At 43.1% G+C, this 21,632-nt stretch overlaps 1 protein-coding gene across 2 annotated transcripts in view; it reads right to left on the reverse strand.

The window, feature by feature from the left end:
• Positions 1-3,527, reverse strand: part of MOB3B (MOB kinase activator 3B) — a 194,519-nt gene extending 190,992 nt beyond the window's left edge. Inside the window, exon 1 of one of the 2 annotated variants that reach the window (XM_037060626.1) lies at positions 3,229-3,524. The gene's annotated coding sequence lies outside the window, so the exon portion shown is untranslated. Of the gene's footprint in view, positions 1-3,228 lie in introns of both variants that reach the window. The other variant, XM_037060629.1, reaches the window with a different exon arrangement.
• Positions 3,528-21,632: the final 18,105 nt, after the last annotated feature.

Below are 21,632 nucleotides of genomic sequence, written 5' to 3' on the forward strand. Positions count from 1 at the left end.
TCATGTTTGTAGTCTTGCCAACTGTTCGCTATACAAGAGGGAAGAGAATTGGCACTTCAAGTCAATAAAGATTGTCTGATTATAGGCGCAGAGGCAGAAGTCAGAACAGCATGCTTTTACTAAGAACACTTCTAGCCACAAAAAGGAGAACATGGCCACTGAAAAATAGGTAAGGAGACAAACCGGCATCATTCCTAAGGAAGAAATACAAACAGACAATGTGCAAAAGAAGACACTAAGATACTCCCTTCCCATTCATCTGGCAAAAATGGAAAAGAATGATACTATAGAATGTGAGTAGGGTTATAGTGTATAGGAAAAAATATTCTGTCTATTGTTGGGGAGAGGGTAAACAGGCACATGTTTCCTCTAGGACAATAAGGCAATCTTTTTCTTTAAAACTGATTTTATCGAAAGAGAAAGGGAGAGAGAAAGAGAGAGAAAGAAACATGGATGTGAGAAACATTGCTTGGTTGCTTCCTGTACATACCCTGACAGGGAACCCAAACCTGAACTGGCAACCTACAAATGTGCCCTGAAAATGACCAGGAAACCAACCAGTGAACCTTTGGTGCAACCAATCATGCTCCAACCAGCTGAGTCATGCCATCCAGGGCAAGGCAATCCTAAATACCCTAAAAATCAGCAACTCCTCTGACCCAGCTATCCTATCTTCAGAAATTTATTCCAAGGAAGTAATTGGTTAAGATTGTTTACTGGAGCCTTGTTTATAATAACCCTCTTCCTTTGTTTTCATTGTCACCTCTCTGTATTTTCTATTTCCTACAATAATTGGTGGTGGGGAAGGCGGTATTTTTTAATTCTAAAATTAAAGAAACTTATTGTCTACTACAATTACCCTGTTCTCCTTACCGGGGTAGCAGCTGGGACCAGCACTGCCCTTTCACTTTGTTGAAGGCTCCTGTGGGCACTTCTTGAGCAACCCAGGTCATTTTTGCCACTTCTCCCCTGACATTGCTGCTATTTTTCAAAGGAATCCTTCCTTGAGGATTATTTTCAAAACGAAGTGTTTGTAAAGTGACTTCAGATCCTTCAAAGACTTTATTTTTTTCTTTTGTTGGTCCCACTCCTACTTTCCAGGAATTTTTGGAGAAAGTGCACTATGAGTCTACCTTCCTGATTTAGCAGTCTCCCTTCCTGATTTAGCAGTCTCCCCTGTTCTTCTTCATTAAGTGTAAGCTCCAAAGTTCTGTTAACTCAGGTAAAGGGTGTATACCCTTAGAACTGCAGAGCCAAGTGCACTTGAAATGCCTGAGTGGATACACAGGTGGCAAGTGTTCAGATGGAAACTTCCTTCTCCTCCCGCCTTGGGGGAAGGATAGAGTGTAACTGAGTCTCCTTGGAAGAGGGGCTGATTGGGGGGATCCCACAGAAAAAGCTGGCGACTCCGGTATATGTACGCCACTAGAAGAAATAGCCACAGGTGCACAGACTTACCTCCCCTCACAGGCAGAGCGATTTGCTGGGCACCATTCGAGGAGGACCCTGCTTTCTCAAAGTGGCTACTTCGTTTTTGCCCTGGTTCCTTAATAAGTAATCCACACTCACTAAGTACAGGTACTACATGTAAGCAATTTAATATGTGAGAGAAAGCAGGGCGACAGGGTCAACTGTAATCTAACAGGCGCACACCCATAGGGAAACCAGGAGGCAGTTCCGAGCCACCGGTTCCCAGGGCTTGGAAGCGTGAACACTGCCTTGGCGCCATCTGCACTGTGCCCTCAGGGTCCTACTTTTCTAAATGCAGGAAGGGGACCCGGGATTTAAACTCGGGGGCAGAGAGGGGACCTGGGATTTAAACTCGGGGGCCCTACGCGAAGTGAGAACCCCACGTTCATTCCGGAGGGGGTCCACCTTACCATTCTTTCTAGGCAAAGACTTAAGGCTTCCTAGGTTATTTCCCTCACCACTCTTTTTAAGGCGACTCGCCGGCTCACCAGCCCTTGGAAACTCGCAGATCCCAGAACCTCGGCTTTCTGCCTGCCAGAAGTGCCCTGATCCTGTCCGGCGCCTTTAGGCGGAGGGTGAAATCCTCTGGAACCCACCCAAGGACACCCTAGAATGGAGCGGAACCTCGCTTCCACTCTCTCCACGCGGCACCCCTTTCAAATCTGCGCCCTCGGCGGTGTGCGTGGGATAAGATCTGAGAAATGCGCCCCCGGCCGCAGGCAGCCGAAGAGGCGGGGCAGGAACCACTTTCCCTCCGCCCCGAAGCCGCCAGGCAGGGGTGGGGCGGCCGCGCTGGGGTCCGGACCCTGGGCTGGAGCTGGCCGGGGGACTGGCATGGGGAGCAGGAGTTTAGGACCCTAGGGGCGTCTTTCTCGCCCCCAGCCCCGCCAAATGTTGGAAAGGCACACAATGGGGGAAGGCGGGAAAACAAAAGGCCTTTCGCCAGGATCTTAATCCGCTCCGGTCGCACGGTGTCCCGCAAAAAGGACGTCTGGGCGGGTTGACAAGTGGGGTGGTCAGGAAGGGGGTGAAGGAGGGTCCTGAGGAGTTCGGGGTCTCTAGTTCTTACTTGTCGGCCCCTTTACTCCTCCGAGGGGCCCAAAGGCGGGGAGGCGCAAAGGAAAGTTAAAGGGTTTTCACCTTTTTCCTCAGTAGAGGAAAAGGGAGGGGCTGGCATTCCAGATGTTTTGACAGTTGTCGGCTCTGGGGTTCAGCAGGATTTGCACGTCCTTCACACACCTCCCCCCGCCCCGGGAGGCACCGACAGTTCAGGGGGTGACCTGGCCGACGGAGCGGAGCTCCCCTTCGCAGCCCCAAGCCGAGCCGCCTCCTTCAAGATCCAGGCTCCCTCCCTGAACGTGGTCCCCCGGCCCAGAAGCACTTTTGTAAAAGTTTGTCTTCCCGCCACTCACAGCCCAACACGCACCCTGCAGTCACCTTCCGCTCGGAGTGCGCTCGGGACGGACTTGTGCCCCGAAGGTAGATGGGTTTATGATACATCGTTTAAAATCAAGGCCCCAGAGCCCAGGAAAGGCGTGGGAGGAGCCGGGCAGAAGCCGAGCCGCGGGCAGGGGTCTGAAGCACAGTCCACGCCCGGAAACGCGAGGAGGGCGGGCGGGGAAGCGGGTCCACCGCCTCCCGCTCCTCCGCGGCGCCCGCCCCCAGGTGCGCCCAGCACCTCCGCCCGCCGGGGCGCGACCCGGAGGGAGCAGCAGCCGGGCGGCGCCACGGCCCTCGCTTGAGCGGGTTCTCACTCACCGTGGGGTTCACCTTCAGCCCGGGGCCCTGTCAGCTTCCTGAGCCGGGTGAACTGCAGCCCGCACCAAAGGAAGCGGGTGAGCTCCGGGCAGGAGGAGCGACTCGTACGGATCCACGCCAGCGGCTCCGGGGCCAGCAAGCACGCGGGCAACTGAGCGCTGGCCTCCAGCGGCGGCCGCCTCGGCTCCAAAGTAGCCCCCGCTTGCACTCAAGGCGGCGGTCGCGCCGGGGCACCGAGAGGGGACCTCCTGGCGGCCGCTGGGGGAATGGCAGCTCCGCGGAGGGGAAAGAAGTCCGGTCGCCTTTGGGTCATCTTCCCTCAGGAAAAAAGGTGGGGCATGGATGGTCTACCGGGCTCACAGCCTTAAGGAGACGTTGGCCCTCTGGCCAGGGCGGCAAGGAAGATATCGAATCAAGAAGGTTATGTTCTGGGTCCAGAAGGTCGCATCCAAGGCACGGAGGGACATAGAGAGGGGAAATCCCTTACATTCTCCAAGACGTTCTGATTTGAAGAATCCCATGTTGTGACTGACTAACAAGGGGAGCATTAATATGCTCTCACTGAAAAATACTTTGAGATTCTACCGGATTTATTAGAACAAGATGGGAGTCATGAAGTGAGCAAGGACTTTGAAACCCAACCCACAGCCTCCCACTTTCTACTTGTGTGATCTTGGTCTATGACCTATGGTCATACCTTGCAAGATGGTTGTAAGGGATAAACTAACCGTAGAAAGTATTTGTAGTTCACAGTGGGAGTCATTGAATACTAAGTAAACTTCCTGAAGAAAAACATATCTTCCACATCTCTTATTTCCTGTATGATTGCATGTTAATGCATATCAATTAAGGAGTACCAAATAACTAAGTATTGCATTTTGCAATTCTTAGTACACAACTTAAAGAATTATGAAAATATACAAATAGAAATTAGGTAATGTAGAGAAAACATCCCTCCCCCAAAAGTGGTTTACACTACTGGTGCACAAGAGCCTCTAAAACCACACACATCCTTTGCAATATCAAGTTATTTCTGGTATTTCAAGAAATATTTAATAAATAGTCATGGTCTAATGATATCAACCCCGGATTAAATGATTCCATTTAATTCTGTGTTACTTGGGGAATGCAAATATTGGAGGTTGTGAATATAAAACTCCAAAATGAGAAGGAAAAAAAAAGGTACAAGAATCCAGCCACTAAGCGATGTCTCTATTCATCATTTAGTAATGCAATCTTATTTCTAAACTCCCTCAAATCCTAGTCAGTGCTCTTAAAGCTCCTTTTGATCATTTAGCCTCATGGCAATCAGTGAACTCTTCATCATAAAGAACTATTAGAAAGGAAATGCCTCTTAACTACCCCAGTTTACCTTTAATAGTCCTTTTCTGTCACTCAGTAGTCTCCAGTTGGGAAGAGGCTGTTGTCTGCCTGAGAATTGTCATTACATGATTTTTTCTGTCCTATCCAGAAAAGAGGAAAAATAAAGTTTCTTGTCTGGAAAACTAAGGCTGAACACTGAGATCCAGCTTTCAGGGCTTTCAGGGTTTTCAGGGCAAAGAGAGCATTCTAGCCTTATTTGTAGGGATAGGAAAACTTCTTTCCCATGTTCACAACCTTAGGCCTTAGTGGCTCCTTCCCTGAGGTGGAAAGGTAAAGCTGGGAGGAACTTAGGTATTTCCTGGGTAATTTTCACCAGTGAGAGGGGTCAGTATGATGAATGGTGCCCCAGCTCTCACCTACTCTCTGTCCAGCTGCTCAGCCTGCACCTGGTGGCTGGAGGAGGGTGGGCCAGCACTTAAAATTCAAGCCCTCCTAAGTCATCCTGTGTCTTAGTTTGTTCAGGCTACTATAACCACATACCATGGACTAGGTGACTTTATAGACAAGGGAAGTTTATTCCTCACAGTTCTGGAGGCTGAGAAGTTCAAGATCAAGGTACAGCAGAATCAGTGTTTGGTGAAGGCCCGTTTCCTCCTAGGTACTTTTTTGCTATGATCTCACACAGAAGGGGGCAGGCAAGCTTTCTTGGGTCTTATTTATACAAGCACTAATCCCAGTTATAAGATCTCTGACCTCATGCCCTTCCAAAGGCCTCTCTTCCAAAGGCCATTACCTTGGGGTTAGGAATTAACATACAAATTTTGGGAGGACACAAACTTTTAATCTACAGCATCCTGGGCTATGTCTCAATTTCAAATCCAGTTTTGTGGGAGCGACTTTTCTCTAAGTCCCCCTGGGTGCCACGGTCAAGGTGTGTAAATATGACTGAGACATGATGTGATCTGCTTAGGAAGGAAAAGTGGCCATTTTTGCAGAAGGAAAAGGCCGTGGGCAGTAGCCAGTTTCTCTAGGGAAAAGGTCAGCTGCGGCCAGTTTCTCCAAGGAGAAAAAGGCCTCGAGCCCCCTCTTCCAGGGCCTTTATTGGGTTCTAATACACAGGAATACAGGGTGGCAAGGATCAAACAGTAGATAACATTTCAAAGAAATCTGAGGGCTTCAGAGTCTGTCAGGAACAGAGTTTTAGAGTTTCCTGCTCAAACTCTTAACATGAACGAAAGCACTTTTTAGCAGAGCAGATTTTATAGGTTTATCAGGAAGTCTTTGTGATGCCAGATTTTTCTCCAGGACACCTCTAGCAAGGCAAGGAGCACCTCTCCCCATCAGGTATTCAGGCTTAAGGGAATTAGAGCCAGGAAGCGCTTCTCCCAGAGAACATGGGGACTCGGGCTATGTCAAAGACAATGGGGACGGGGAGTGGGGCGAGAGTCCATTGCTCCCTCTTTGTTGCAGCGCCCCCAAGTCCTTCCATGAAGGCCTCCCAAGTGATCAAGTATGGCTTAGGTTGCCCCCCGCTGTGAGGGGTCTTACCCATCATTGACTTCAGACCAAGCTTTGGGGGCAGGGAGAGGAAACTGAGGCAGCATTTGCTACCAGAGACAAGCTTTGTCTCCTGGGACTGGCACTCCAAAGGTTGTCCCTCGCCCTTAGCCACAAGGGATCGAGATACAATTCCTAAAACCAGGCAGAGCGGTCTACAATAGTTTTAATCAGCACCATGGGCATTATATAGTAAACTGGCTTCATTGTGCAGTGAATAAGATACATTTCTCACTGGTTATTAATCCTTATGAGCATGCTTGTTTGCTTCTGTAGAAAAGCAATCCGAAGGGAAAGAATAGGGGAAGGGGAGATTCAAGTACCAAAGTTCACCCAAACTGAAGGGATCCTCCACTTCAGACTCATTCCAGCTGCTGTCTTCCCCCTCTCAGTGAATGGCTACACCAACTTTTCTGTTACTTAAGGCCCAAATTACAGAATTATGTTTAACTTTTCTCCTTTTATTATCTACCTCTTATCTATTAGAAGATCTTATTGGTTTTTCCTTCAAAAGATAATCAAGAGCAGACCTAAATAGAGCTCCGCTCTTTTACCACCTCCATGGGTACCACCCTGGTCTAAGCCACAAATGCCAATAGCCTCCTAACTAGGCCCCCTGCTTCTTTTCTGCCCTGTATGTTCTGTTCCCACTGCAGCAGCCAGTACAATTCAGTATGCCGCATCATGTCACTCTGCTACTCAAAATCTGCCTTGCACTTCCTATCTTACTCAGAGTAAAACCAACACAAACAGGCACTCCTTTATCACTGACCTTGTCTCCTAACACTTTCCTCATCACAAGTTCCACTATATTCACTCTTCTCTGTGATTCCCGGTGTGCCAGGTAAGCTCCTGCTACAGGGCCTTTATACTTGCTGTGCCTTCTACCAGAATCACTTTCCTCAGCTACCGCGTTACTTACTAGCTAATCTCCTTAAGCTCTTTGCTCAAAAGTCACCAGAGTTTTCCCCTTTCAACTCTGTTTAAAATTATAATCAGCCTCTTCTAACACTCCCTATCCACTGCTCCAATTTTCTCCATAGAATTTATTGTATCTGACATCTGATACATATACTGCCTTTGTTTCTATGGCTGCTATAACAAATTACCACAAACTTAGTGGCTTAAACCAATTCAGATTTATTGTCTTACAGTTCGGAAGGTTAAAAGTCTCAGTTCTCATACGGCTAAAATCAAGGTGTCGGCAGGGCTGCATTCCTTTTGAAGTCTATAGGGGAGAATTAGTTTCCTTGTTTTTGTTAGCTTCTAGAGACCTCCTGCATTTGTGGACTCATGGTCCCCTTTCTGTGTTCAAAGCCATCAACAGCAGGTAGAGTCCTTCCCATAATGCATCCATCTGGCTATTCTGTTTCCTTCTTCTTCTTCTTCTAAGGGCTCGTGTGATTACCTTAAAGCCGTCAAAATAATCCAGGAGTATCTCTATATGTTAAGATCATTTAAGATTAGCAACCTTAATTCCACCTGTAACCTAGTTCCCTGTTGCCACAGATTCACAGGTCTTGGAGATAAGAATGTGGACACCTTCAGGGTCAATTGTCTTGTTTACCACAGAGCCTTTCTCTTTCCATTAGAATATAAATTTCACAAGACAGGAATTTTTGTCTGTTTGGCTTATTGCTCTATCCTTAGACTAGCTCAATAAATATATAGGTACTTGCTGTGGACTGGAATGTGTCCACCTTCCCCAAAATGCATATACTGAAGCCCTAATCCTCAATGTGATGGTATTTTGAGATGGAGGCTTCAGTAGGTAATTAGGGTTAGATGAGCTGATGAGATTCGTGGAAGACAAAAAAAAGAGAGATCTTCCTCTCTCTTCCATGTGAGGGCACAGCAGGAAAGGGGCCGCCTACAAGGCAAGAAGAGAATCCTCCCCAGAAGCCAAACTGGCCGCCACCATGATCTTAGACTTCCCAGCCTCCAGAACTGTAAAAAGCAAATGTTTACTGTTGAAGCCATCCAGTCTATGGTATATGTTTAATAACAACCTGTAGACTAATACAGCACTCAATAAACATTTATTGAGTAAGTAATGAGAAGACCTCATCACAAGCACTGTAAATAGTGAACATCTATTATGCACCTACAACTTGCTGGGTACTTGTTAGGCACTTTACATGGAAGAGCTCACTGGACTCTCACAAGATCCCTATGGGTACGTACAGGTGAGAAAATCATAGACTAGAAATTTAAAGTAATTGCTTGAGGTCACGCAGCCAGTAGATTGTGTAAACTGGCTTTAGATTTGGCAATGTGACTAAAGCCCCTGGCTGTAACCCTGATCCTCCCCTACCACTATCTAATGGTTCAATGGGCACCTCAGGATCTTGCCCTCAAGATGCTTACAGCATAATAAGGATGAGAAGACACAAATAGCAATAATATAAAGAAGACGATGGTGGGTAATATAGAAAAGGCCAAGGTGTTTTGGTGGATTGTAAAGAAGGGAAAGGTTAATTCCACGTTAGGTTGATTGTAGAAAGTTTAAGGGAGGATGTGACATTTGAGCTGGACTTAAACATGCTATACATTGGCAGAGTTAGAAGGTTTGCTCAGATAGAGAGAACCACAGGAGTAAAGATACAAGAAACTAGAAAAGTGATAGATGTATTCTGGAAATCAAGATTAATGAAGCAGGTATGAAGACTAGATGTGCAGTTAGATGATAAGGGCTAGGATTCCACAGAAAATTTAATACTTTTTGTTTACAGATGTTAACAGGGAAAAACTACCTGAGGATGCTGTCAAAGTAATGTCTGAAGCTGTAACTCAAAAGGCAGTGAATAGAAGAGAGACATGAACTTCTTGCTGGGTAAGATGTTTTCAGATACTGCTCTGTTTACCACATTTAAAAAGGGCACCAATGGACCCACAATTTAGGGTCCAGGGTACAGTCTCATATTTCTTAGACTCAAAAGGTTCTAAACAAGATCAAAAATAGATAATGGGTCAACTGGACTACTTCTGACCTTTGGACAGAAATGGTTTTCACCATTTCCATTCAGAGATGAAGTAACTAAGGCAAGAAGAATTAAGTCACTTGCCCTAGATTACACAACTAGTAAGATTGAGACATTGATTCTGAGTCTCATGACCATTAGTGTTCTGTGTATCCTGATATATAAGAGGAAAAGGCCACAATGGTGCATTTTCCAGGGCAAAGTTTTCAGCCTTTAGTCTGCTTCAGATAATCCTCTCCAGATTCTGACAAAATAATTCTGTAGACTATGGAGGGGAGCACTCATTAATACTCCTTCCAACCTCTTCTAGGACAATAGAGGAATCAGGATCACCTGATAGATGTATTAAAGGAAGACAAGGTGCATGGTGATTAAGAGATTGGGCTTCAGAGTCTGCAAGGTTCATAGTAGCTGTGCCTAATGTCTCTGGGTCTCAGCTACCTCATCTTATAAAATAGGGATAATAATATAGGTAGTTGTATGGACTTTTTACTGATTTGACAGAGAGAGAGGAGAGAGACAGAGAGAAATCAATTTGTTGTTCCACTCATCCATGCACCCATTGGTTGACTCTTGTTTGTGCCCTGGCTAGGGATCACACCTACAACCCTAGAGTACTGGGAGGATGGGCTAACCAAATGAGCTACCCAGCCAGGGCTATATGGATTCACTGAAGGTAGGTATGGAAAGTGCTTAGCACAGGGCTTGTCACATGGTAAATGCTCAAAAACACCAACTCCTCCTTTTCTTTGCAGCACACCACACCACACTAACAAAGGTAGAAAAAAAACCTAAAACCAAGGATGTGTTACATTTAACATGAATTCAGAAGCCTCAGTGTCCCTGAGGATGTCATTTTCTGGAATTGGAAACAAAAAGAATATTTCTGGGTAGTTTGATATACAATGAATAACATTCACACTCTTTGCTTAAGTCAGTGCAAATTACTTTTCATCAATTTCAATTCATGGTCTATACATTTCCCTGTAAAAGAAAAGCCATACTGGTTTTCAACGATGTATATGAAAAATCCCAGATTCTGTTGCCAAACCAGGCGGCAGCAGGCAGACCCAGTGAGGTGACAGATTGTGGAGGGGCAAGTCACACAAGGAGGCTGATGGACCCAGCGGGCCCACATTCTTGCACAGATAAGCCAAGAGAAACTGGGGAGCAGGACAGACCATACAACCCAGGACCTCAGAGTGGGGAAATAAAGCCTCAAAACACTGATTGAAAACACATGTGGGGATTCACCTGCTGGGAGTTTCTCCCAGCCTCACAGGAGAGTTCATTACAGAGACCCACAGGGTCCTAGAATGTACACAAACCCACCCACATGGGAATCAGCACCAGAAAAGCCCAGTTTGCTAGGGGGAAGTGATTGAAAACAAACAGAGAGCAGAGCAAGTGGCACTGTTCCATCTTGGATCCCTCCCCCACATACAGCTTCATAACCCAGTGACTGAGTTGCCCCACCCTGGAGAACACCTAAGGCTGCACCCCTCACTACATAACAGGTGCACTGAGAGAAAAAAAATGGCCCAAATGAAAGAACAGATCAAAGCTCCAGAACAAATACAACTAAGCAATGAAGAGATAGCCAACCTATCAGATGCATAGTTCAAAGCACTGGAAATCAGGATGGTCACAGAATTGGTTGAATTTGGTCCCAAATTAGATGTCCCTCCAGGACATCTTTAAATGTTCCAACACCCAAACCATAGGGGTGCCAGAAGGAGAAGAGGAAGTTATTTGAACAAATACTAGAGAAGAACTTTCCCATTCTGGCAAAGGAAATAGACTTCCAGGAAGTCAAAAAAGCTCAGAGTCTCAAAGAAGTTGGACCCAAGGAGGAACACACAAGGCACATCATAATTACATTACCCAAGATTAAAATGAATCAGAGAATCCTAGAAGCAGCAAGAAATAAGGGGACAGTCACCTATAAAAGAGTTCCCATCAGACTGTCAGCTAGTTCTCAAAAGAAACCTTACAGGCAAGAAGGAGCTGGAAAGAAGTATTCCAAGTCATGAAAGGCAAGAACCTACATCCAAGATGGCTCTATCCAGAAAAGCTTTCATTTAGAATGGAAGGGCAGGTAAAGTGCTTCCCAGATAAGGTCAAGTTAAAGGAGTTCATCATCACCAAGCCCCTATCATTTGAAATGTTAAAGGGGCTTATCTAAGAAATAGAAGATAAAAATATGAGCAGTAAAATGACAGCAAACTCACAATTAACAACCACAACTAAAACAAAAAGAAAAACAATCTAAGCAAACATCTAGAACAGGAACAGAACCACAGAAATGGAGATCACATGGAGGGTTTGCAACAGGGGAGTGGTAGGAGGAAAAGCGGGGAGAAGGTACAGAGAATAAGAAGCATAGATGGTAGGTAGAAAATAGACAGGGGGGAGGGCAAGAATAGTATGGGAAATGTAGAAGCTAAAGAACTTATGACACATGAACATGAACTAAAAGGGGGGATGTGGGTGGGAGGGGTGTGCAGGGTTGAGGGGAGTGAAAGGGGGAATGGGACAGCTTTGATAACATAATCAATAAAATATATTTAAAAAGACAAGAGAGGAAGATAAAAGGAACTTCCATTGAAGATGTACTCAGGGGAAAAAAAACAACAGTTAAGGTTTTGATGCATTTCCTGCAGGTACTTTACTGAATGCTTTGCATATATTTTTTCAAGGAGAGTTCTAACTAAGGAAAACTTTTAAAACAGAGTTTAAACACTTCGAATTTTTTTTTCTATTTCAGAGTCTTTCTCTGATTTAGTCTGAGCTTACTTTTCTACAGTCCTCACAACAACCTTCTTCTCTACTATTTAGTCCAAAAGGTGTTCTTTATTTCCCATCTACTAAGTGTTATCTCACTTTGGTTCTGAGTGCTTTGGTGGTGAGTGTAGTTAGTTTATTTGGGAGGTGATTCCAGGAAGTAGAAGTGAGAAAGCAGGCTGACCAGAACAATTAGAAAGAAAAGCCAATATAAGCATGAACTGACAACTGGCTAGTTCATGCTTGGATCTATAAGACACATCAAGAGTGCCTCTCATAATTGTCCACCTCGAGGACAGAAGGACAAAACATTTTCTCAGTCTCTCATTCCCTATTGTTATCCCTATAGTATGGACACTGTACTTGCACCTGGGCTGAGCAGGTTCCTGTAGCTGTGGAAACAGCCTTAAGGCAGACATTTCACCAGACAGTGAAATGATGCCTGGTGTACGCTTGAGATCTGGGAAACCAGCCACCATAATGCACTGGAATAAGACATGTGACAAGGGACATCGAGGATGTCTACCAAACCCTAATCCTAAACTGTAGTCTCAGTTCTTATAGGGCTGATGGATGTGAGGTGATACAAAGATGGGACTAAGAGCTCCAAAGGAACACCTATGTGAAACCAGGGCAAGTTTCCTAGTATCTATGAGAATTAGATGAGCTAATACCCAGCACAGCTCCTAGCACATAATAGGCACTTAATAAATGTGAGTTCCCTGCCCTCTATCTTCTGTAAACATTCTTGAGCTGTGCTAAATATGGAGGCAAATGAGCTCCAGGGATCTTCCAACTCTTACCTGTGCTTTCCTTTTGGCTTCTGGTGCTGACAATTCCCAATTTCAGCAGCAATAAGGAGCAACTTCAAATGACAACCTGGTTTAGCATCTACTGACATAAACAGAAAATAACACAGGAAAGCAGAAAGACAAGAAAAAGGAGTGAAAGTGTAATTCAATTTTATTTAAAAAGGAGAATTGTCTTACTGGGATATTGGGTAGAAATCTTGATGACTTACTTAGCTGTCATAAATCCTCTTTGGGACAAAGTAAGAAAGGGAGGAAGGAAAAGAAAAGAGGAAGGAAAGAATAAATACAAGAAGGAAGGAAATTATCCATTCACCTCTTTAGTGATTTGGTTGAGCATTAAGCAACAAGATTTGGAGGAAGATTTAACTGAAACTTTTCTAAAAACCTTCAGGGAGAGATTTTTCCTCAGAAAAGCATTATCAGGGTTGTTCAGTACCCAAGGCAAGTCTCTTTTTATTATTGGACATGAAACACTATCACCTTTGAGACTAGCCAGAAGCCATTTAGAAATTCAATAATTATTCTACTCAAGGTCTTTCTAAATGGTGTAGTAACTTCTTAGGAGGAAATTAATATTGAGCAGAGTATCAAATCTAATTGGAATCTTGAGAAAATAAGGTCCTGAAAAAATAAAAACAGCTAGAGGCTAAAGTAGGTCAGGATGAGTGATACCCTCACTTTTGTGTCTTGCATTAATTATGATGTGAAAATAAAAATCTTATTTATTTTTTCTTTTATTCTATACCATCCTTTATCTCTACCCATCTATTTTATGCCTACCAATTGTGCTTCTTATTCCCTGTACCTTTATTTCCCCCAATTCTTTCTCTTCCCCTTCCCACTGATAACCCTCCATGTGCTTTTCATTTCTCTGGTTCTGTTCCTGTCTAGTTGTTTGCTTAGTTTTATTTTTATTTTTTAGGTACAGTTATTGATAATTATGAGTTTGTTTTCATTTTATTCTTCATGGTTTTTGATCTTCTATTTCTTAGGTAAGTCCCTTTAACATTTTATATACTAAGGTCTTGGTGATGATGAACTCCTTTAACTCTACCTTATCTGGCAAATACTTTATCTGCCCTTCCAATCTAAATGATAGCTTTGTTGGATAAAGTAATCTTGGATGCAAGTCCTTGTCTTTCATGACTTCAAAATACTTCTTTCTAGCCCCTTCTTGTCTATAGGTTGTTTTTTAGAAATCAGCTGGTAGCCTTATGGGCACTCCTTTGTAGGTAACTGTCTCTTTTTCTCTTGCTGCTTTTAAGATTCTTTCTTTATCTTTAATCTTGGGTAACTTAACGATGATGTTCCCTGGTGTGTGCTTTCTTGGATCCAATTTCTTTGGGACTCTCTAGGCTTCCTGGGCTTCCTGGACTTCCTACACTTCCTGGAAGTCTATTTCCTTTGCCAGATTGGGGAATTTTTTCTTCATTATTTGTTCAAATAAGTTTTTAATTTCTTGCTCTTGTTCTTCTCCTTCTGGCACTATTATGATTTGGATGTTGGAACATTTAGAGTTGTCCTACATGTTCCTATACCATTCCTCATTTTTTTTTGAATTCTTGTTTCTCCATTCTGTTCCAGTTGGATGCTTATTTCTTCCTTCTACTCCAAATGGTTGATTTGAGTCCCAGTTTCCTTCCCTTCACTGTTGGTTCCCGGTACATTTTGCTTAATTTCACTTTGGGTAGTCTTCATTTCTTCCTTCATTTTGTGACCAAGCTCAATAAGTTCTGTGAGCATTCTGATTACCAATGTTTCACACTCTGCATCAGATAGGTTGGCTATCTCCTCATTGCTTAGCTCTTTTTCTGGAGTTTTGATCTTTCATTTGAGCCATATTTCTTTGTCTCAGCACACCTGTTCTATTTTAAGGGGGCAGAGCCTTAGGTATTCACTAGGGCAGGGCAACTCTGTTTGCTGCACTGTGGCCTGCCTGTAGGGGAGGGGTCAGAGAGGAAAGAATTCCAGTCACTTGCTCCACTCTGGCCCCACTTTTCAACAACCTCTCCTGTGAGACTGGGATTTTCTCCAGCCATTGCAATCCCCACCATAATTTAGAGCTAGTTTCGAGTCTTTAGTTTTCCATTCAACTAGTCTTGCCTCCAAAAATCTTGTTTATTTTTGTGCCAAGAAGGCAAGGGATTGTTTGGACAGGCTCCCCATTCATCAACAGCCACCTTCAGTGTAACAATAAAAATTTTTTTTTCTCTTTTTGCAGACCTTTAAGAATTACTGAGGAAGCACAAAAGACTTTTCTTGGTTTGCCATATGAGGCATTTGGGACTTATTGGTCTTGATAGTGGGTATTGAAGAAAAAGGTAGTCAGGTTATGTTTTTCCTCCCTTCAAGAGAAAGTCCATTTGAGATCCCCATTATTTTCCTGTTTGGAAGAGGGAGACAGCTGGTATCCAGTTGGGAGCATGTGTGACACACCACTCTTATCTGTCCTCCTATGATCTGAATTTCCATTTCTGGAGGGTGATGATGTCTCACTCTCAAATTGATTTTTGCAACCCAGGCTCTGATGTTTTTAAGTGAGACTACCTTAGACTGTCTTTCTCCTGACAACTAATCCTTCTTGGGATACATCTAAGCTGACCTGTTTTATGGTGAGATAATTCCTTCCCATTATTGAGAGTACTGAGGCTGGGCACAAGAGTACTGAGGCTGGGCACTGGTATGTGCCAGGCCAGAGCAAAACATCAGACTCATCTCCTGATAAGAGTCACTTATTAAAGAATCAAGTGATTTAAAAAAAAAGCTTGGTAGGGAGATCTGAAGAGGCCTTGGGTCACTATGAAATATACAGAGATCCTCAGAGCAGGAGGAAAGATTACAGACTAATTTCAATAAAATTAATTTTAAAATAACTTGTGAAAGAAAGTTCTATTCTTATAGAACTGAAGAAAATAAAAGGCCATTATGATTCCAAACGGTACCATCTTGTTCAGCTAGTACAACTTTGAAAACTGCCATGGATTCTGTAAAGCCCCCAAACTCTGTCACCTTCCTATGCCTCAGTTCCACTCCTCAAAATGGGATTGATCTAATGTGGATTTTAGAGAAAATGTATCTATTGTCATTATAAGTGGTAAGAATTATGCTAGCAGAAAATATGCATTAATGTAATATGTGGATTTTGTAATGGTTTAAAATGTCTTAAAATATTTATATACATGTTGTATATAACTAGTATATATTTTATGTATCTATATTTTGATTTTTATAAGTATAATATAGATCGATATATATTTACATATCTAATATATATATATGAAAGATATATATGTACATCTTTTTTTGAATTACCATTACTTCAGTACTTAGGGGGAGCCAGGCACATTTATTTCCAGAACCCAGGTTTCCTTTTTAAAAATATTTTATTGATTATGCTATTACAGTTGTCCATTACCCCCGTTCACTCCCCTCAACCCTGCACACACCCTCCCACCCACAATCCCCCCTTTTAGTTCATGTCCATGTGTCATAAGTTCTTTAGCTTCTACATTTCCCATACTATTCTTGCCCTCCCCCCTGTCTATTTTCTACCTACCATCTATGCTTCTTATTCTCTGTACCTTCTCCCCGCTTTTCCTCCTACCACTCCCCTTTTGCAAACCCTCCATGTGATCTCCATTTCTGTGGTTCTGTTCCTGTTCTAGATGTTTGCTTAGATTGTTTTTCTTTTTGTTTTAGTTGTGGTTGTTAATAATTGTGAGTTTGCTGTCATTTTACTGCTCATATTTTTTATCTTCTTTTTCTTAGATAAGCCCCTTTAACATTTCAAATGATAGGGGCTTGGTGATGATGAACTCCTTTAACTTGACCTTATCTGGGAAACACTTTACCTGCCCTTCCATTCTAAATGAAAGCTTTTCTGGATAGAGCCATCTTGGATGTAGGGCCTTGCCTTTCATGACTTGGAATACTTCTTTCCAGCTCCTTCTTGCCTGTAAGGTCTCTTTTGAGAAATCAGCTGACAGTCTGATGGGAACTTCTTTGTAGCAACAGAAAGACTTCCTTTTCTCTTGCTGCTTATCTCTTATCTCTCCTTATTTCTTGCGGCTTCTAGGGTTCTCTGGTTCATTTTAACCTTGGGTAATGTAATTATGATGTGCCTTTGGTAATGTAATTATGGTGTGTTCCTCCTTGGGTTCAACTTCTTTGGGACTTTCTGAGCTTCCTGGACTTCTTGAAAGTCTTTCCTTTGCCAGAATAGGAAAGTTCTCCTTTATTATTTGTTCAAATAACTTTTCCACTTATTGCTCTTCCTCTTCTCCTCCTAGCACCCGTATGTTTTGGATGTTGGAACATTTAAAGATGTCCTGGAGGTTCCTAAGCCTCTCCTCATTTTTTTGAATTCTTGTTTCTTCATTTGTTTCTGATTGAATGTTTCTTTCTTCCTTCTGGTCCACTTCAGTGATTTGAGTCCGTTTCCTTCCCATCACTATTGGTTCCCTGTGCATTTTGCTTTATTTCACTCAGCATAGCCTTCATTTTTTTCATCTAATTTGGGACCAAATTCATCCAATTCTGTGAGCATCCTGATTACCAGTGCTTTGAACTGTGCATCTGATAGGTTGGCTATCTCTTCATTGCTTAGTTGTATTTGTTCTGGAGCTTTGATCTATTCTTTCATTTGGGCCATTTTTTTTCTCTCAGTGCACCTGTTATGTAGTGAGGGGTGCAGCCTTAGGTGTTCTCCAGGGTGGGGCAACTCAGTCACTGGGTTATGAAGCTGTATGTGGGGGAGGGATCCAAGAGGGAACAGTGCCACTTGCTCTGCTCTCTGCTTGTTTTCAGTCATTTCCCCCAAGCAAACTGGGCTTTTCTGGTGCTGATTCCCATGTGGGTGGGTTTGTGTACATTCTAGGACCCTGTGGGTCTCTGTAATGAACTCTCCTGTGAGGCTGGGAGTTTCTCCCAGCAGCTGAATCCCCACATGTGTTTTCAATCAGTGTTTCGAGTCTTTATTTCCCCACTCTGGGGCCCTGGGTTGTATGGTCTGTCCTGCTCCCCAGTTTCTCTTGGCTTATCTGTGCAAGAATGTGGGCCCGCTGGGTCCATCAGCCTCCTTGTGTGACTTGCCCCTCCACAATCTGTCACCTTATTGGGTCTGCCCGCTGCCTCCTTTTATGCCAGGGTCCACCAGTCACTGCTTTGCCACCAGCCCTCCCTGCCCAGCTGCCCAATTCTGCCCCTTGTACTGGTCTGGATGAATGTGTCCTACTTTAACTCCTCAGTTGTTGGACTTTCATACAGTTCAATTTTCTGTTGGTACTGGTTGCCTTTTCTTTCTAGATTGCTGTTGTCCTTATTTTGGTTGTGGGAGAAGGCACAGTATGTCTACCTACACCTCCATCTTGGCCGGAAGTCCTCTGTCCTCTATATCTATCAGTCTTGACTACCCTCTGGGGAATGTCAATTCCTATCTCTGGTGATAATATCTATCAATATTGTTCCTGCTCCTCAAACTAGGTAGAAGACGCTTAGCCTTCATTCTCTGCCGAGAAGGAGGCACAGCATGTTAGTTCAGAATAAGCTGCAGGCAATGGAGGTAGCTGAAGTTCTCATCAGCTGGGCGAGTTTGTCTATCAGGTTTTGCTGCAAAAACAACCCTCCAAATCCAATGGCTTAAAGCTGAGGTTTAAAGCTTCATACTTCAAACCTCAAAGCTTCACACTTAAAAGAAAGGTTGATATCTTTCTCATCAAAAAGTTGGCATGGGTAGGAAAAGGGGTTTGGCTCTTGTAGCTCTCACTGCAGGACTGACACTGTGGAGCAGCTATTCTCGGACATGTAAATGATTCCTGTGCCAGAGTGAAAAAGAGTCACAGCTCAAGTGGTTCTTTTACCTACCTTTTGAAAGTGATTGCTGCCACTTGTTCAAATTTTATTGGCTAAAAAAAGGCATGTGGTCACTCCTGAGTTCCACTGAAAGGGAAAAAATGCAATCAATCTAACTTCCAGGTAAGAAAAGAGAGAAAGAGGGAAAAAGTAGAGTGGTTGTGGAAAATGTTCATCCCGTTTGACAACCATTGATCCTCCAGTGTCCTCCTCACATACCACAGGGATATTAGCTTTATAACATTGTTGTGAGGGTGAATTGAGAATTCACTCATAAAGCACCTGGCACATAGCCATTATTTAATAAATGCTGCTAAATTGACCATAAAATCTTTTGTATAGCTGAAACATAATATTAAGGTTCACCCCAATATTTACCACCTCTCTGAGATAAATAATAGCAAGGTCTTGAACCCCTTTCCATAAGTTGTCTTTTCTAGTTCCTAAACATGTCTCCTGTGCCCTTTCTCAGAATTTCTGCAAGTTCTGTCCATTCTAAGATATGGATTTTAACACAGTGCTCCTCACATAGAAAGGACCTGATTACTACTAAGGACAGAGAAAAGACTTTGTTTTGAAGGGAAGCTATACAAGATAAAGAGATCATCACTGTGTTTACTATTTATAGCAAGTATTATTCTAGGTCACAGATAAACATAGCCTAAGTTCATTAGAACAGCATGAGCTTCATTAGAGAAATTCATTATTATTATTATTATTATTATTTTATGCTAAAAAACTAGGGATATGTATAAAGTTATTATAATACTGTGGACTTTTTTGGCCAAGTATGTTATTACAGTCTCAGTGAAACCATTATCTCATCAACAGACCACATGGAAAGTCTGCAGGGGCTTCCTCTGGCTCAAATGAGTAGACTGGCTGGCTTTTCCTGGGGAAGGCGAGGGGTTTGTAGGGTCTGAGTAAGGGCTTGAGGCATAGGGTATCTCCTATCCCTCAGCATCCTAGCTTTGGTTTAGAAAGCTGGGATTTTGAGTATTTAGTCAAGGGACTTTTTCATTGCCCTTGGGTTGGGTCGTCCTGCCCACTTCTGTCCTATTCTCATATGATAATCACTGACTCCTAGTTTTATAAGGTGCCCTTTATTTCAGCAGAATTTGAGCCAGGGACTCTTTCTGTTCAGCCAAGTGGCTCAGCTCACGTGGACCTTGGGGTTGTTTATGTTTTCAGGAACCGCTATTGCAAAACTCTAAAGAAGTTTATTTTATGTAGCTGAGTTGCTTTCGCTAGAATGAATTAATTTGCTCAAGTTATTTTAAAAATGTGTTTTTCTTAGCTTCTTAGAGAAGCTCTAGTCTCCATGTTTGTATGGGTCTAGGCAAGAAAAAAAATGCCATGTGTTTTGATGAAAGCTAGAGAAAATGTCTAGCCAGAGTGGATCAAAGAAGGTTTCTGGTTTGAACAGAAAAGCCTTGACTCCCCAAAAGCTGGGTTAAAACACTGTGGTGCTAGTTCCAGTGGCTGAAATCCTTGAAGGTTGTAGGTGAAGAAGGCCATGTAAGTGAGTAGCAAACTGCCCCTTCATCTGTGTGTGAGAGGGAGCACCACAAATTAATGTTCATCCAGGAGAAACACCCACTGCAGCCAAATGGAATTGCCAGTCCAGCTGCAGGGAGACTGCTGGGTGTAGTGGAGTTGCAGAGACAACTTATCTGAATCACCAAGCAATGGGTTGCTTGGTCAAACAAGCTACCTTGTAAACATTTTACTTCACAGCTGTTTTTTATTCCTTTTTTAAAAATTTAATCTTTACTCTGTATTTTTTCAATTACCATTTAGTAATGGCACTTATACTTCCCTCCCTCCAGCAATCATCACACTGTTGAGCCCTTTTTCCTTTTTGCTCAAATCATCTACCCTCTAACTGCCCCACCCCACCATCACCGGCAGTCATCTGCTCTCCATTTATGAGTCTGTTTCTGTTCTGCTTGTTAGTTCCTAAGATTCCACATATGAAAGAAATCTTTTGGTAATTGTCTTTCTCTGATTGGCTTATTTCACTTAGCATAATGTTCTCCAGGTCCATCCATACTGTTGCAAAGGGTAAACTTTTCTTCTTTTTTATGTCTGAGTAGTATTCCATTGTGTAAATGTCCCATAGTTGTTTTATCCATTCATCTTTTTTATTTTATTGATTATGCTTTTACAGTTGTCCCATTTCCCCCCTTCATTCCCCCTCCACCCTGCACACCCTTCCCACCCACATTCCTCCTCTTTAGTTCATGTCTATGTGTCATAAGTTCTTTGGCTTCTACACTTCCCATATTATTCTTACCCTCTCCCTGTCTATTTTCTACCTACCATTTTATGCTTCTTATTCTCTGTACCTTTCCCCCCTCTCTCCTCCTCCCACTCCCCTGTTGCTAACCCTCCATATGATCTCCATTTCTGTGGTTCTGTTCCTGTTCTAGATGTTTGCTTAGTTTGCTTTTGTTTTAGGTGTGGTTGTTAATAACTGTGAGTTTTCTGTCATTTTACTGCTCATATTTTTATCTTCTTTTTCTTAGATAGGTCCCTTTAACATTTCGTATAATAGGGGCTTGGTGATGATGAACTTCTTTAACTTGACCTTATCTGGGAAACACTTTACCTGCCCTTCCATTCTAAATGAAAGCTTTTCTGGATAGAGCCATCTTGGATGTAGGTCCTTGCCTTTCATGACTTGGAATACTTCTTTCTAGCTCCTTCTTGCCTGTAAGGTTTCTTTTGAGGACTAACTGACAGTCTGATGGGAACTCCTTTGTAGGTGACTGTCCCCTTATCTCTTGCTGCTTCTAGGATTCTCTGGTTCATTTTAATTAATGTGCCTTGGTGTGTTCCTCCTTGGGTCCACCTTCTTTGGGACTCAGCTTTTTGGACTTCCTGGAAGTCTATTTCCTTTGCCAGATTGGGGAAGTTCTCCTTTAGTATTTGTTCAAATAAGTTTTCCACTTGTTGCTCTTCCTCTTCCCCTTCTGGTACCTCTATAATTTGGATGTTGGAATGTTTAAAGATGTCCTGGGGGTTCCTAAGCCTCTCTTCATTTTTTTGAATTCTTGTTTTTTCATTTGTTTCTGATTGAATGTTTCTTTCTTCC

This window comes from Sturnira hondurensis, unplaced genomic scaffold (assembly GCF_014824575.4).
Source record: "Sturnira hondurensis isolate 20B ecotype Veracruz unplaced genomic scaffold, ASM1482457v3 Scaffold0012012, whole genome shotgun sequence".
Taxonomy (NCBI): domain Eukaryota; kingdom Metazoa; phylum Chordata; class Mammalia; order Chiroptera; family Phyllostomidae; genus Sturnira; species Sturnira hondurensis.